The sequence below is a fragment of the Eurosta solidaginis genome, chromosome 5 (genome assembly GCF_040869045.1).
Source record: "Eurosta solidaginis isolate ZX-2024a chromosome 5, ASM4086904v1, whole genome shotgun sequence".
NCBI classification, from domain to species: Eukaryota; Metazoa; Arthropoda; class Insecta; order Diptera; family Tephritidae; genus Eurosta; species Eurosta solidaginis.
In genome coordinates, this window is record NC_090323.1 from 196,991,427 (window position 1) to 197,006,075 (window position 14,649).

A 14,649-nucleotide genomic window follows, 5' to 3' on the forward strand; every position below is an offset into this window, starting at 1 on the left:
TCCATATTGTATAAACACATTCCAGGGGTACCCGGGCCCACGTTTTGGGCTATATCTCGAGACCCTAGCCTCCCAGTTGTATGAAAATTATCGTATACTATAGCACTCATCAGCAGCTTGCATTTGATATCCATATTGTATAAACACATTCTAGGGGTACCCGGGTCCACGTTTTGGGCTATATCTCGAGACCCTAGCCTCCCAGTTGTATGAAAATTATCCTGTACTATAGCACTCATCAACAGCTTTCATTTGATATCCATATTGTATAAACACTTTCTAGGGGTACCCGGGTACACGTTTTGGGCTATATCTCGAGACCCTAGCCTCCCAGTCGTATGAAAATTATCGTGTACTATAGCACTCATCAGCAGCTTGCATTTGATATCCATATTGTATAAACACATTCTAGGGGTACCCGGGTCCACGTTTTGGGCTATATCTCGAGACCCTAGCCTCCCGGTTGTATGAAAATGATCGTGTACTATAGCACTCATCAGCAGCTTGCATTTGATATCCATATTGTATAAACACATTCTAGGGGTACCCGGGTCCACGTTTTGGGCTATATCTCGAGACCCTAGCCTCCCAGTTGTATGAAAATTATCCTGTACTATAGCACTCATCAACAGCTTTCATTTGATATCCATATTGTATAAACACATTCTAGGGGTACCCGGGTCCACGTTATGGGCTATATATATCGAGACCCTAGCCTCCCAGTTGTATGAAAATTATCCTGTACTATAGCACTCATCAACAGCTTTCATTAGATATCCATATTGTATAAACACATTCTAGGGGTATCCGGGTCCACATTTTGGCCTATATCTCGAGACCCTAGTCACCCAGGGGTATGAAAATTACCCTCTGCTAAAGCACTCATTAGCAGCTTTCATTTGATGTCCATAATCTATACACACATTCTAGGGATACCCAGGTCCACCTTTTGGCTATATCTCGAGAACCGAGTCACCCAGGGGTATGAAAATTAACCCTCTACTAAAGCACTCATCAACAGCTTTAATTTGATATCCACATCCTATAAACACACTCTAGGGGTACCCGGGTCCACGTTTTGGCCTATATCTCGAGACCCTAGTCACCCAGGGGTATGAAAATTACCCTCTACTAAAGCACTCATCAACAGCTTTCATTTGATATCCATATTCTATAAACACACTTTAGAGGTACCCGGGTCCACGTTGTGGCCTATATATCGAGACCGTAGTAACCCAGGGGTATGAAAATTTCCCTCTACTAAAGCACTCATCAACGGCTTTCATTTGATATCCATATTCTATACACACATTCTAGGGGTATCCAGGTCCACGTTTTGGCCTATATCTCGAGACCCGACTCACCCAGGGGTATGAAAATTACCCTCTACTAAAGCACTCATCAACAGCTTTCATTTGATATCCATATTCTATAAACACACTCTAGGGGTACCTTGGTTCACGTTTTGGGCTATATCTCGAGACCCTAGTCACCCAGGGGTATGAAAATTACCCTCTACTAAAGCACTCATCAACAGCTTTCATTTGATATCCATATTCTATAAACACACTCTAGAGGTACCCGGGTCCACGTTTTGGCCTATATCTCGAGACCCTAGTCACCCAGGGGTATGAAAATTACCCTCTACTAAAGCACTCATCAACAGCATTCATTTTATATCCATATTCTATAAACACACTCTAGGGGTACCCGGGTCCACGTTTTGGGCTATATCTCGAGACCCTAGCCTCCCAGTTGTATGAAAATTATCCTGTACTATAGCACTCATCAACAGCTTTCATTTGATATCCATATTGTATTAACACATTCTAGGGGTACCCCGGTCCACGTTTTGATCTCAAGACCCTAGACACGTAGCGAAAAAAAAGGTAGACGTTGGCCGATTCTCAGACCTACCCAATATGCTCACAAAATTTTATGAGAATCGGCTCAGCCGTTTCGGAGGAGTTCAGCCTCTAAAACCGTGACAGAAGAATTTTATATATTAGATAGGTAAATTATCTCAACATTTAACTCCAGTAATAATATGGTGCAAAAAAATACAAAAATAAAATAAAGTTTCAAAATGGGCGTGGCTCCGCCCTTTTTCATTTAATTTGTCTAGGATACTTTTAACGCCATAAGTCGAACAAAAATTAACCAATCCTTTTGAAATTTGGTACGGGCATAGATTTTATGACGCTAACTGTTTTCTGCGAAAATGGGCGGAATCGGTTGATGCCACGCCCAGTTTTTATACACAGTCTTCCGTCTGGCCTTCCGCATTGCCGTTAACACGATAACTTGAGCAAAAATCGACATATCTTTACTGAACTTATTTCACGTACTTATCGGAACTCACTTTATCTTGGTATAAAAAATTAACGAAATCCGACTACGACCACGCCCACTTTTTCGCTATCGAAAATTACGAAAAATGAAAAAAATACCATAATTCTATACCAAATACGAAAAAAGGGATGAATCATGGTAATTGGATTGGTTTATTGACGCGAAATATAACTTTAGAAAAAACTCTGTAAAATGGTTGTGACACCTACCATATTAAGTAGAAGAAAATGAAGAAGTTCTGCAGGGCGATATAAAAAACCCTTGAAATCTTGGCAGGTATTACATATATAAATAAATTAGCGGTATCCAACAGATGATGTTCTGGGTCACTCTGGTCCACATTTTGGTCGATATATGGAAAACGCCTTCACATATACAACTACCACCACTCCCTTTTAAAACTCTCATTAATAACTTTAATTTGATACCCATATCGTACAAACGAAGTCTAGTCACCCCTGGTCCACCTTTATTGCGATACCTCGAAAAGGCGTCCACCTATAGAACTAAGGCCCACTCCCTTTTGAAATACTAATTAACACCTTTCGTTTGATACCCATATTGTACAAACACATTCTAGAGTCACACCTGGTCAACCTTTATGGCGATATTTCGAAACGGCGTCCACCTATAGAACTAAGGCCCACTCCCTTTTAAAATACTCATTAACACCTTTCGTTTGATACCCATATTGTACAAACGCATACCAGAGTCACCCCTGGTTCACCTTTATGGCGATATCTCGAAACGGCCTCCACCTATGGAACTAAGGATCACTCCCTTTTAAAATACTCATTAACACATTTCTTTTGATACCCATATTATACAAACAAATTCTAGGGTCACCCCTGGTCCACCTTTATGGAGATATCTCGAAACGGCGTCCACTTATGGAACTAAGGATTACTCCCTTTTAAAATACTCATTAACACCTTTCATTTGATACCCATATCGTACAAACAAATTCTAGAGTCAACCCTGATCCACCTTTATAGCGATATCCCTAAATGGCGTCCACCTATAGAACTATGGCCCACTCCCTCAAAAAATACTCTTTAATACCTTTCATTTGATATACATGTCATACAAACACATTCCAGGGATTCCTCGGTTCATTTTACTACATGGTTATTTTCCCTTATGTTGTCACCATAGCTCTCAACTGAGTATGTAATGTTCGGTTACACCCGAACTTAACCTTCCTTACTGGTTTACTTGTGATTTTGCGGACATTTTTGCTTGTGCTCCAGAAGGAATCGTAAGCTCTATATAAAACAGCCAATGAGTCGATTAAGTTGAATGTCGAGAAGCTCGCGAGCCTTACGAGTAATTCGAGATTCGAGAATCTCGCGAGTCTTACGAGTAATTCGAGCTTCGAGAATCTCACGAGCCTTACGTGTAATTCGAGATTCGAGAATCTCGCGAGAAATCTCTTCTCGAACATGTTCGAGAAATCGTAAGCTCTAGATACCTTCACTTTTTTGTTAAAGTGACAAACCTAATTGCAATATTTTTTCTTAAATAGTATCATGAAGAAAAGAGCGCTGGTCAATTATTGTTAATTTATACATCCAAAAGAGCTCAAGTACAATAAATTTAGATCTGGCTAGTCAGTAGGCCGAAACAACAAAAGAAAGATCTGGCTTTAGGTTATTTTAATTAATTCTTGTTTTTAGAGACACTCTTGCTTACTTTGCGAAAAACTCCAGTTTCTGTATAAGGTGGATGCATTGAATTCCATTCCTTTTTCTAACTTTTTAACAGATTTTGGCTGCTAAAACTGGACAGTTTCAGCATGCTGATTGAAAATTCTTTTAGTGAATCCTAAGTGGTCGGATATCCGTTAAAGTCTTAAAAATGCTTTTGTTTCTAGTAAAGAAATGAATTATTCAAAATCTATATGTTAATACGCTAACAAAATTTCCATACAATTAATTGACAGGCTGTTTCGAATACTTAGCATACATAAAATCATATAAAAGTTATATGAATCGATTCGTATTGATCAGCCGGAGTGCATAGGCCTATTTTTGTTAACAAATATAACTTTATTTGTTTATAATTAATAGAAAAAGTTTTTTGTAAATTCGAACAATTCATACAAATATCGTAATTCATTTTCGTGCACAAGCGCGCCATCTTTGGGAACAATTATCTAAGTTATGTATTTTATGTATCCCCGCTAAATCCGAAAGCACAAATGTTTCACCTACATACAAATATGGTTTCCCATTGTTGCCTCTACCAAAATCCTAAAAAATTGTTCCAAAATAATTTGTAGCGTACCAAAAAATCTTAAATAGAATTAATTTTTGACCGATCCATTTTTTGTGGCAAATTTCACTTACATGTAAATACATAAGTCTTTATTTAACAGATTCTTTGTTTTTTATTTTAGTTGTTTTCAAAAAAACATGAAATCACAAGTAATGAGTTAACTTTTGTTGAAACTAACTAATTTATTTATAACAAGTAAGGAAGGCTAAGTTCGGGTGTAACCGAACATTACATACTCAGTTGAGAGCTATGGAGACAAAATAAGGAAAATCACCATGTAGGAAAATGAACCTAGGGTAACCCTGGAATGTGGTTGTATGACATGTGTATCAAATGGAAGGTATTAAAGAGTATTTTAAGAGAGAGTAGGCCATAGTTCTATGGATGGACGCCATTTAGGGATATCGCCATAAAGGTGGACCAGGGCTGACTCTAGAATGTGTTTGTACGATATGGGTATCAAATGAAAGGTGATAATGAGTATTTTAAAAGGGAATGGGCTTTAGTTCTATAGGTGAACGCCTTTTCGAGAAATCCCCATAAAGGTGGACCAGGGGTGACTCTAGAATATGTTTGTACGATATGGGTATCAAATGAAAGCTGTTAATGAGTATTTTGAAAAGGAGTGATCCTTAGTTCCCTAGGTGGACGCCGTTTCGAGATATCGCCATAAAGGTGCACCAGGGGTGTCTCTAGTTGTACGATATGGGAATCAAATGAAAGGTGTTACTGAGCGTTTTAAGAGGGAGTGGGCATTAGGTCTATAGGTGGACGCCTTTTCGAAATGTCGCCATTAGGGTGGGCAAGGGGTGACTCTAGAATGTGTTTGTACGATATGGGTATCAAACGAAAGGTGTTACTGAGCATTTTAAGAGGGAGTGGGCATTAGGTCCATAGGTGGACGCCTTTTCGAGATATCGCCATTAGGGTGGGCCAGGGGTGACTCTGGAATGTGCTTGTACGATATGGGTATCAAATGAAAGGTGGTAATGAGTATTTTAAAAGGGAGTAATCCTTAGTTCTATAGGTGGACGCCTTTTCGAGATATCGCCATAAAGGTGGACCAAGGGTGACTCTAGAATGTTTGTACGATATGGGTATCAAACGAAAGGTGTTACTGAGCATTTTAAGAGGGAGTGGGCACTAGGTCTATAGGTGGGCGCCTTTTCGAGATATCGCCATTAGGGTGGGCCAGGGTGACTCTAGAATGTGTTTGTACGATATGGGTATCAAATGAAAGGTGGTAATAAGTATTTTAAAAGGGAGTAATCCTCAGTTCTATAGGTGGACGCCTTTTCGAGATATCGCCATAAAGGTTGACCAAGGGTGACTCTAGAATGTTTGTACGATATGGGTATCAAACGAAAGGTGTTACTGAGCATTTTAAGAGGGAATGGGCATTAGGTCTATAGGTGGACGCCTTTTCGATATATCGCCATTAGGGTGGGCCAGGGGTGACTCTAGGATGTTTGTACGATATGGGTATCAAACGAAAGGTGTTACTGAGCATTTTAAGAGGGAGTGGCCATTAGGTCTATAGGTGGACGCCTTTTCGAGATATCGCCATTAGGGTGGGCCAGGGGTGACTCTAGAATGTTTGTACGATATGGGTATCAAAGGAAAGGTGTTACTGAGCATTTTAAGAGGGAGTGGACATTAGGTCTATAGGTGGACGCCTTTTCGAGATATCGCCATTAGGGTGGGCCAGGGGTGACTCTAGAATGTTTTTACGATATGGGTATCAAACGAAAGGTGTTACTGAGCATTTTAAGAGGGAGTGGGCATTAGGTCTATAGGTGCACGCGTTTTCGAGATATCGCCATTAGGGTGGGCCAGGGTTGACTCTAGAATGTGTTTGTACGATATGGATATCAAATTAAAGGTATTAATGAGGGTTTTAAAAGCGAGTGGCCCTTAGATGTATATGTGAAGGCGTTCTCGCGATATCGACCAAATGTGGATCAGGTGATCCAGAAAATCATCTGTCGGGTACTGCTAATTTATTTATATATTCAATAATACTAACAGTATTCCTGCCAAGATTCCAAGGCCTGTTGATTTCGCCTTGTAGAACTTTTTCATTTTCTTCTACTTAATATGGTAGGTGTGACACCCATTTTACAAAGTTTTTTCCAAAGTTATATTTTGCGTCAATAAACCAATCCAGTTACCATGTTTCATTCCTTTTTTCGTATTTGGTATAGAATTATTGCATTTTTTTAATTTTTCGTAATTTTCGATATCGATAAAGTGGGCGTGGTTATGGTCGGATTTCGGCCATTTTTTATACCAAGATAAAGTGAGTTCAGGTAAGTACGTGGGCTAAGTTTAGTAAAGATATATCGGTTTTTGCTCAAGTTATTGTGTTAACGGCCGAGCGGAAGGACAGACGGTGGACTGTGTATAAAAACTGGGCGTGGCTTCCACCGATTTCGACCATTTTCACAGAGAACAGTTAACGTCATAGAATCTATGCTCCTACCAAATTTCAAAAGGATTGGTAAATTTTTGTTCGACTTATGGCATTAAAAAAATTCTAGACACACTAAATGAAAATGGGCGGAGCTACGCCCATTTTGAAATTTTCTTTTATTTTTGTATTTTGTTGCATCATATCATTACTGGAGTTGAATTTTGACTTAATTTACTTATATACAGTAAAGATATTAAATTTTTTGTTAAAATTTGAATTAAAAAAAAATTTTTTTTAAAAAGTGGGCGTGTTCTTCATCCAATTTTGCTAATTTTTATTTAGCACATATATAGTAATAGTAGTAACGTTCCTGCCAAATTTCATCATGATATCTTCAACGACTGCCAAATTACAGCTTGCAAAACTTTTAAATTACCTTCTTGTAAAAGTGGGCGGTGCCACGCCCGTTGTCCAAAATCTTACTAATTTTCTATTCTGCGTCATAACTTCAACCCATCTACCAAGTTTCATCGCTTTAACCGCATTTGGCAATGAATTATCGCATTTTTTTGGTTTTTCGAAATTTTCGATATCGAAAAAGTGGGCGTGGTTATAGTCCGATATCGTTCATTTTAAATAGCGATCTGAGATGAGTGCTCAGGAACCTACATACCAAATTTCATCAAGATACCTCAAAATTTACTCAAGTTATCGTGTTAACGGACGGACGGACGGACGGACGGACGGACATGGCTCAATCAAATTTTTTTTGGATCCTGATTATTTTGATATATGGAAGTCTATATCTATCTCGATTCCTTTATATATGTACAACCAACCGTTATCCAATCAAACTTAATATACTCTGTGAGCTGTGCTCAACTGAGTATAAAAACTAATGGCAAATTTGCGCGAAAATATTTTTGCATTTGCAGATTTAATCCTCATTTTAGATAAAGTACGTCTTATACTGAACAAAAAAAAAAAATTCCAAAAATATAACATTACATTTTTTATATTTGCCGTCTTCCAGTGAGTTTACAGCTCCGGCTCACGCTCAATTCTCGCGGGAATGCTGTGGATCATTGAGAGACTTGAGAAGCAGATGTCGTAAAATTTTCGCACACGTGAAATGTGATAGGCAGATGTCGCCGCCGTTTTCCATTCAACTCATACGGCGAAAGGTTAAGCAGCAGCATCTATTTTTGAAAAATTAGTTTTTTTAAGGGCAGCATTGCCAAAATAAAAAGAAGTAATTAACAAATTATCTGGCTCTCAAATTGAACCAGGCGTCTATCTGGATTTATATGGCTCAAATCGTTGTTGTTGCATTTACATGCAAAATTGTTTATCTGGCTCAGGATTTTGCCACCGGATGATGGCAATTGCCTTTTATGCTAATTACGAAACAAAAAAACATCCCAAAAACGTTTTTTGATTTTAGGTCAAAGCGGCAACGGGCATCATGGCGACCGTATTGCGTAGGCAGTATATTATCCACTATATTTATTATTAGGCTAACTTTGTTGTATTATATATCCATTAATCGGATGCTTAGATCCCATAACCCTAATTTGTTTATGTCGCTTAAAGTTATGAAATCAATTTTAGTTTAGTAAATATGTTTGCGTGAATAATTTCAATATTTTTGTTTGTTTTTCTTTTCTTCCTAATTTATTCTGCTTTGTTATATCTTAGTATTATATTGTTCACAGACAATATTTTATGGTAGATATGGTCATATATATTCATGAAAAGGAGTGTTTACAAATTTAATACAAACTAATTACGTACATAGATCTCAATGGGAAACCCAACATTAAATATCCGAACATTAGAATCTTCATATTTCCACAATGATCACATTAAAACCGGAAAAAAGTCTAAGTGCACTTATTACGTTTTTATATGGAGCTGTTTGTTCATTTCACTTAATTCTTTCGCAATTTAAGTACTTTTGTTTTCTTTAATTAAACATTTTTTTAGTAAACTCTGCCTTCTTTATCATTACATAATTTTTTTATATTTTTATTTTATTTTTTATGAAGGTGTCCTCTATTCTACTCGAAATTTTTGTTTTGTGTCACACTTACATATTAGATATGTATGTATTTATACAAAATTAAACGGGTGGCGCGAAATAGGCTAAATTCCTTTAGCAAATTTCTTCGTTTTTAACTAAAAGTTTATGTTTTTTGAAATATGACACTATTGAAGTAAATGGGTGATATAGGCCTACTGGGGAACCGAGCTCCCAAAACTAACTTCGGTAGCGCGCCAACGGGGACCTTTCGGGTGGTGTGGAAAGACCTATTTTTCAATTCAATTTCAACAAATTTCACCATAATTCTATGTCAATTTCATTTGATTTTACATAATTTTTATATTTTGGTTTAAGGAGCTCCATACCAAAACGTTATAATTACGTGTGAAAAGTTTGTAGAAAATGTAAGAAAATACAATCAAAAAGTACAAAGTCTTAGATCAAATTCAAAATTTTAAAGAAAAAGTTAATTAAGTTAGACCAGTTTGCTATATTTCCAACACTTGACGCATAGACTGAGTTGAAAAAAATACACGTTGGTCGAATTTCGACCACAGGCGATACTAGTAAATATTAATTTTTGTGAGGTGCAAGTTTACGAGAGTATCTTACCGCTGAGTCATAGCTAGTAACTAGTATCAAAAACTCAAAGCATTGAAGGGAAGAAAATAATATAAAAAATTATATAAACCTAGTATCGCCCGGAATCGAAAGTTCGACTAATCCAATTTCTTAAAGCGTTTCTGAAAAAGGTTTTTTCCTTAATAAATGGTAAAACCTTAATAGAGTTACTCCAACACTGGAAAAGTGTCAACTTTAATAGTGCATGAAAAGAACATAAATGGCTACCCCGTGTATCAGATGATTCTCACAAGCGCATTGCCAATAATAATAAAAATTCATTAGCAATTATTGCCTTCATTTAAATTTTCATAAAAATTTGTGAAGTTACGATAATGCACTCCGAACAATTTTCACAAAGGAACGAAATACCCCGCAAAGGCGTAGCCTGTTTTTTAGAATAGAACAAAATTAAGCTTTTATAAAGATGTATATTGGAACGATTTTCATGCATCCCTTGTCAAAGAAGCCACACATCAGCCATTCTCATGGAAGTGTTCGTGCAAAATCTGGAAGAAAAGTACACATAGGAGCTGAAGTCAAAATTGGGCTTGTCATTTTACGCTAGATACGTGGATGACATAATATGCGTTTTAGCTGCTAACAACGAAGAGCTAGTACCGAAGTACCTCAACAAGCAGCACGGGAACATAAAATTCATAATGGAAAGCGAAAAAGACGGAGGAATCAACTATCTAGACCTCACGATAAATATTGATAAAGTTGGCAAGAGATTTAACTAAGTCATATATAACAAGCCAACAGCCAACAGCCGACAGCCACCGACACAATAATACATTATACCTCAAATCACACCCAACAGAATAAAAATGCAGCATTAAAGCATTTGATACATAGACTTGAAAGAACACCTCTTACACACGAGGCATATAAGAGAGAGCTTGAAGTCATATATAACATTGCTGCAAACAACGGATATAAAAAAGCACTTGTAGATAAGCTCAAAAGGACGCATGTAGGACCAAAAGGAAATAATGAAAAGGAAAATAATAACACCTGGACACCTATGAAATATGACAAATGGGAAAGCAACATATAAATTGGCAAACCTTTTAAAAATAAAACATTAAGACAGCGTTAAAAACATCGACCAATCTAGTGTGTAAACTAAGAACTAACACAGAGGATTCATTTAGTAGCCGCGGCGTATATAAACTTACCTGCGAATGCCCACACAGTTACATAGGTCAAACAGGACGGCAAATAAGAAGGAGGTACAGAAAAAACATTTGAGATTACAAAAAAAAAAACATGGAATCGAAATATTATACCAGAGTCCAACTTCGCGAATCACATGTTCGAAAATTAATGTTCCCCAGGAAACTTCAATAAAACAATCAGGTTTCTTCATGGAAATCCAGTCATGGAAATCGAAAAACAGAAAACATTCGACGGTAGGATAATAAACGAACATTTCTGGCACAATACTTGAGCCTTTAAAACTTGTTTATAAGAAACAAAGTAATCACATAGGTACAACAGACAAACACACAAATAAACCCAAAACAATTAACGCACCAGAACAACAAACCCACAAAGAAGGTCAAACGACTAAAATTACGGATTTTTACCTGCCTCAGTCAGCCACACAAATCGATCAGTAAAAACCACACACAGCACATACACATAACTAAATATACACAAGCATCAATTCTGACAATATCTGCTCATGTACCTACGAACTATAAATACAGGACAAAAGATAACAACAGATCAGAACGAAAATCTACACTGATGATGGAACAGCGCCGAAACCGGTTTGTCTTAAAACCAAATTTGACAAGGGATGACGGAAAATCGATATACATGACTTATATCTTATTATTAACCAAATTTTTAAGATTCTAAAGTGTTGATATCAGCCGCCACTTTCTGCCACTAACTATGCTTTGCGACAGTTTTCTGATAGCGCAACCCTGATAAATTATTGTCGTATGTTATATGAAGTCACATGGAATTTACGACATTATTTTATCCAGTCGAGGATACGCAAATGTAAGTTTTTTGTATGTGCTTGTTGTTTTGTTATTGTTACGTATGCAAGATCTTTTGATAACTTTAATTTCTTTATTTAATCCTATTAAACATTTCATTTGCGATAGAGATTTAAAAAGATCAAACGATTTCTTTCTTTGTTTTTTTTTGTATGTATGCGGTGAAAGTGGGTGGTTATGGGTAGGTATAAATGTATCACCAGCACCAATTTCATGAAAAAAATATTTCTCACATATTTGTAAAGCCGTGACCAAAGTTTCACGTTGATATCTCTACTGGAAGTATTTTTGGCCACCAACTTCATATAAGACCGATCAGTGTGAATAGCCCCGTCGCTAAATTTCTACTCCTATATACAATACGGTGTTAATATGGAGTAGCTTTAAACCAAATTTCACTAACCATGTTTTTTTACTATTCCAGATTTTGTACCAAAAATTTCAATCTATACACTGATAATGCTATCTATTTTATTGAAATTGGAGAATAACTTATTAAAATAGGGTTGCAAATGGACTAAGGCAAAATGAAGTGGAAATATCCTTAGAATGTTAATGTATGTGTTAAAATATATCGCCGGCTAAGAGTGTAATACTAATTTCACACAGAAGGCTTATTGAATAATAAAGGCAATTTTCTACATTAAGACACTTATTGAGCTCAATCTTCCCTACAAAATTCGAATCTATTATTATTTCATTAGTAGCTAATCGAATGCCTAATGAAGTCAAAAGCACAATGCAACTCTGTTGGCAGCGTTCCGCTTCCGTTTCCGTTTCTTAGTTTTCAAAGCAAATTTCATTGTCTGCATGGCGGAACGATACAAGGTGGCCGCATCGAACAGCTGATTACAACCTTTTTTATTTGATTTGATACATCAACTACCGGCGCAGTACGATTTTGACATTTGTTCATCGAATTTACAAGTACATGGAATTTTTTTTGTTTGTAGGTATGTCACCATGCTCCCACCTTGTATCGTTCCGCCATGATTGTCTGTCTCATCCTTCATACTAATCGAGCAGTTACTTCTGTGTGAAAGCACAAAATTTACGATTTCATTAGCAGGTGAAATGAGATCATTAAGTTTCTGTGTGAAAACAGTATAAGCCTGCTAACCGATATAAACAGGTTTTAAGGATATGAAGTAAACTCGTCGCATAGATATTTAGCTTTAAATGTGTTAATATTTGCTGTTACTCTTTCGCCAGATTGATGTTCTATCAAACTACATTGAAAAAAGTACTTGGCAGGTTTACCTTTCAAGCGCAGATATGATAATAGAGTCTTATGAGCGCACACTTTCTTTTGCAAGACTTCCAATATTAGCAATGTCCAGCGAATACACAGATTCCGTGGTCACGGCTAATTTGAGATTTCAATTTGTATGGCTAGTGCCACATCTCGCTTTTCAATCTAACCCAATATTGAAAGCTATGCTAAGTTCCAGGAATATGAAATCGAATTTAAGCGGGTGGTGTCACTCTCCCTTTTGTAATTCCCCCCTGATATAATATCAGTGTTGTGCATCTGCCGGCCACTGACCTGGTAATACTACCCACAGAGATATTTAAGTTTTCATTTATTGCTATATATGTATATCAGATGGCACGCGCCTATATGCCAAAATTTTAAAAAGAGGCATAGTTATATGTTACCCGGTCTATGAAAAGGTGGCTTATGACCCAAAAAAAATTTTCCAGTTTATTTTCTGGTTTCGATAGTTTTTGAGACGCTCTTTCACGTGGTGAAAACCAGAATCTCCTAAGTTGCTTAGAAGTGTACTAAAAATGTAGAGAAAGAAGAGCACAAATGAAAGACGATGGTTCCTTCGATGCCACTTTGGTGGCTCGTGAAGCATCCTCAGATTTGTTTGATAGCATTTTTTTCGATGGCAATGGAGCCAAAATATCGGTCAGAAACTGGTTTGTGCTTTGCCTTTTGGGCATTACTGTTCATAATGCAAAAAGAAAAACTATCGCAATTTATTTTTTGAGTCATAAGCCACCGTTTCATAGACCAGGTCAGATATATAGATATATATTTGCTCAATCGCTTCCTGAGCGAAATGAATACCCTTGAAACAGTGGCGTATTTCATAGAATTCGTTGCTCGAAAATATACATAGATTTGAGTATTATAAGAATAAACTTCATGGATTGCATAACATTTTATGTATGTACTAGAAGACCCGGCAGACGTTGTCCTGCCCTAAATTTGGCCTATCTGCATACATTTTAATAAGCTTTTTCCGTCTGACTCTGCCCCCCCCCCCCCTCTTCACTTTTTCCTAATCCTTTTATTCACTCCTCCCAGCTTTCATTTGATATCTATATTGTATAAACACTGTATAGGCATTCACTGGCCAACGTTTTGGCCTATATATCGAGACCCTAGTCACCCAGGGTTATGAAAATTACCCTCTACAGAACTAAACACTCTCCTGAATTAAAAAAAATGCCCCCTCAGAAACCCCACCCTCTCGGCGGGCCTGATGATGTGTTATACTTGATATCATTCCCTGTAATGTTTTTATTGTTAAGCAGGCTGTTTAAATAAACACCAAGCAATTACACGGAAGTATATCCGCACCAACTGAAAATATTAGTTCCACTGCGTATACGTAACATTTTATTATTATGTATAAACAAATAAAAAAAATTGCAATAAAATAATATTTTGACTACAAGCCGAGAAATAATATATCCTATCTCTCAAGCTAGATCAAACTACACACGGGGTTCAAAACAAATTCAAAATCGGTTCAGTAGTTTAGGAGTCCATCGCGGCCAAAAATGTTGTGACACGTGTTTTTTATATATTAAGATTTTGTTACTGTTACCTTAACATCTATTCCAGCCATGCAATCCGTAAAATCCGTGCACCGTTTCAAGACTAATCGAATGCCCCTACTATATTAAGTGAG

The 14,649-nt window shown here is 37.0% G+C and overlaps 1 protein-coding gene across 16 annotated transcripts in view; it reads left to right on the forward strand.

The window, feature by feature from the left end:
• The window catches only part of Gr64e (Gustatory receptor 64e), a 176,231-nt gene that overhangs the window by 88,143 nt on the left and 73,439 nt on the right, over nt 1-14,649 (forward strand). The window lies entirely within an intron of this gene.